The sequence below is a fragment of the Sorex araneus genome, chromosome 10 (assembly GCF_027595985.1).
Source record: "Sorex araneus isolate mSorAra2 chromosome 10, mSorAra2.pri, whole genome shotgun sequence".
Lineage (NCBI taxonomy): Eukaryota > Metazoa > Chordata > Mammalia > Eulipotyphla > Soricidae > Sorex > Sorex araneus.
Genome location: NC_073311.1, coordinates 20,830,862 through 20,835,159, shown reverse-complemented (window position 1 = coordinate 20,835,159; position 4,298 = coordinate 20,830,862).

Genomic DNA, 4,298 nt, shown 5'->3' with positions numbered 1-4,298 from the left:
GATTGAATGGAGATTCAGACCTGCAAAACATATGCTAAAGGCTTTTGATAGCATCCCAGTCCCAATAATCCACTATTAATCCCCAAATGTATAAGACATTAATAATTAGACATAGCTTTTATCTGATCTGATAAAGAAATATGCCAAGATTTTGTTTGGCAAACTGGCTAATAAAACTTAAATTCCATTTTAATGCTAATGAAGAGACAATCAGATTCTGTCTCTTCCTGCACATTTTCAACTTGCCTATTTTCAATTATAAACATTCAAAAGTATATATTGTTCTGTTCTGATTTATGTTTTAGAAACATAAATTTTCCTTTTTGGAATATGCTATTGAGGCAATTAGTTATTTAAGGTAAAAAAATGTCAACAGAAACTACTTTGCTAAACTATAAAGGCTATCAGAATTGCTTATCTCTGACAGTTTATATAACTGTTCACACATATTTGCTGTCTCCTTTCAGAGCTTCTTTTGTGAAAGCATGTTACATTTCCACCCTGTAAAACAAATTTAACGTGTGACTTGCTGTACTGATGAAATGTGGGTGGAGTGATGGATATTCTCTCTGAGTTGTATCTTAAAAGTAAATGAACGGTTTGCATGCTTTCTTTTGCTTTTGTCAACTCAATCAATAGGGCTGTGTTCCAGAAGATAGGTAATTATTATGGATCTTAGAGTAAAAATTACATAAAATAAAGCCTCAACTGCCATGAAATGAATTTGTGGCATAAGAAAGAAAAAAATACCACTCTCTATTTTTTGTTGTTAATCACTAATACGTCATACCTGCTATTACCAGAATTAACAAGTCTATTATATCTGATACATATTCTTAATATGTTTTCAAGATATACTTAAGAATATGTATTCTTAATTATGTATTAAATATGTATTGAAAACAGTGATAGTTTGCTTTTTGGGTGAACAGCCATTATTTGAAACATACCAGAGTTTCTAAAATTGTTTACTCAATAGTATTGTTTATCATAAGGAATCAATTACAAGTTAATATATATCATTATCAGCAGCTCATAACAACATAAAATAGTTTTGTTTTAAAAACTTTTGTTTGGGGCTGGAGTGATAGCACAGCGGGTGGTTCATTTGCCTTGCATGCGGCCGACCTGGGTTCGAATTCCAGCATCCCATATGGTCCCCTGAGCACCGCCAGGGGTGACTCCTGAGTTCATGAGCCAGGAGTGACCTCTGTGCATCGCCGGGTGTTACCCAAAAAGCAAAACAAAAGACAAAAACTTTTGTTAACCAGATTTTTTATCTATTAAATAAAATTATCATGCTCAAGTTCAATCCTTTACTTTATAATATTAGTGTGAGCTTTCTCCTTTTAGAATATTTTCATGGAGAGAAGCAAGTGTGAAGAATATAATTGGTGAAACTGCATAAAATTGCTCCCCTTACTGTAAGAATCATATGCATTTAATTATTTTTCTAACAACAACAAAAAGCAATATTCCTTGATTCAATGTGAGGAATCAAATACAGGGAAAATATTCCTTAGTGACAAATCCAAATGTTCAGATATTTCTTCTCATTTTATTTTGTAAGTATTGGTACAAAGGTGTTTTTATAGTGCAGACAGCTCAGTCATCTGTTTATTTCTAGGGTTTGCTAATGTCATTTTATTGTGATTTACTGAGTTTTGTATTTTTATTTGCTTTTATTTTTGAGTCATACCTTGGAATTCTCAGGGATGGTTACTCCTGGCTCTATATGTATTATATCTGTATTATGTATTATATCTGATGCATAATACAGATATAATGAATACAGGGTTCACTCCTGGTGGTGCTCCATGGAACATTGGAGATTCAAGCAATCAGCACTTCACCTACTGTACTATCTCTCCAGTCCCTAAAAGGTTTTCATTTACAGAGCATATCTGACATAACAGATATTACCTTACAAAAGAGAGACAATGCATCATGGTTTCTACGATAGTACATTCTTAAACCTTGTGTGTGCATAATTATGCAGTGTGGATAAGAAATGTTGGACTAGAGTGATAGCACAGTGGGTAGGAAGTTTGCCTTGCACGTGACTGACCCGGGTTCAATTCCTCCATCCCTCTTGGAGCTACTGAAATTATCCTGCCCGCACAGCAGAGCCTGGCAAGCTACCCGTGGCATATTCTATATGCCAAAAACAGTAACAACAAGTCTCACAATGGAGACATGACTGGTGCCTGCTCAAGCAAATTGATGAACAATGGGATTACAGTGCTACAGTGCTGGATAAGAAATGTTATTACAGGACTGGATATAGTACAGTGGATAGAGTATATGTCTAGCATGTACCAAACTTGTACTTGATTCTAGCACTACTCAAGCATTGAGTACAGCCCTAGAATCCCCTAAGTACTGCTAAGATAATAGGAGGATCATAGTACTACTGGGGTGGCTTGAGTATCCCCAAAACAGCAGGACCTGAACAGCATTAAATCCTTGCCTTGAACTGCCAGTTCAGTTGGCTGGGAATGGCTAGCCAGTGGAGTATTTATCTGGGAAACAAAAGAAGAAAAAGAAATGAACTTAGTACCAGTTATCCTGAAAAAGAAAAAGACAAGAATAGTCAGAAAACCTGGAAGGAGAGAGAGAGAGAAATGGAGAGAAGGAGAGAAGGTATAAGTTACCCAGTAGCCTAAGAATTAATGTTTTATTTTATTTTATCGTTTTTTATTTTATTGAATCACCATGTGGAAAGTTACAAAGTTCTCAGGCTTATGTCTCAGTTATACAATATCAAACACCCATCCCTTCACCAGTGCCCATATTCCACCACCCAAAACCCCAGTATATCTCCCACCCCCGCCCCCCCCCAACTGCGCAACTGATGAATTTCACTTCATTTTCTCTTTACCTTGATTACATTCCATATTTCAACACAAAACTCACTATTGTTGTTGGAGTTTCCCCCCCAAGAAAGACAGCCCTACTACCAAGGAAGCATTTGATAATTAGTTTTCCATTGCTTAGAATGAAGAGATATGTAGTCCCACTGCTCCAAGTACATAACTCTTTTCTTTTTTTTTCTTTTCCCTTTATTTTTTTTCTCATCCCCTTCCCGCGGCTCATAATATGGTGGACGCCACTCTGCCTTTCTCCCCCAAAATGGGAAACAACCGGGAAAGAGGGATATTTCCTCTTCTCGGCTGGCATGGGGCTATGGCTTAGTTCACAGTCTAGAGAAATGACTGCTACTTTGATTACCTTCAATATTTCAACAAAAAACTCAGTTATTGTTTGGAGTTCCCCCCCAAAGTCAGACCTGCTAAAAAGGAACTGTTTCACATTGCTGACAATTAAGAGATGTTAAGTCCGGCCACACGGTTTTGGATTTCTGTATAAAGTCCAGGGAAAATTCTGCCAGAAATTGCATAGCCCAGCTCACAGTCCCAGTGCATTGCTGTAGGAAGCCGCTCTGGATGCCAAAATGGGGTAGAAGACCTCTGGAATCAAAGTCTTTAGGAGCAGAGGGTCTGTTTTGCACTCAGCAGCTCCAGATTTATCTGGGCCAAGGGCGTGCTGGTAGCACCCACTTCCCATGGTTGCCTATGAGCCACAAACTGTAAAAACTGTATACCTCTGGGTTAGAAGTCTTAGAGGGTGGCTCTTGCCACGTGGATATTGCTGCTGCTGCCATTTTCTGTGCAGAAAAACAGGGTGGAGAGGAAAAATCCACCCCCGGGCAGCTCGGAGTTGTAGCCTAGCTCACAGTTCCAGTGCATTGCTGTAGGAAGCTGCTCTGGATGCCAAATTGGGGTAGAAGACCTCTGGAATCAAAGTCTTTAGGAGGAGAGGGTCCCTAAGAATTAATGTTTTAAAATGCATCATCTTTCCTGTTTATATATATACTATATAACAAAGTATTATATATGTAATATACATAACAAAAAACTTCAGAATTTACCCTATACTCTAAAATGTGAAGAAATTTTCTACCTCAACTGGTTTTATAAAACATCAAGCAACAAAATGGCAGTTGAATCAGATTAAGTAAATTAAAATATCAGATCTTCTAATTGAGCTACAATGAGGTAGCCTTCATTTTATACTTCACTTAAAAAATGTTCTGTACCACCAATAATTTACACATTCCATCTTTAAAAGGAACGTGATCAGTCTCCAGGAAGGAAAATGCAGCCTGATGTTCTGCAACCTAATAATTGAATGTGGACATGCTTGGTTTTCATCTCTGCATTAGCACAGTGTCTATAGTGGAGAGATCCGTCATTTGGATTTGCCTGTGAAGAATGATTTCCTTTTTAAGAAATAGA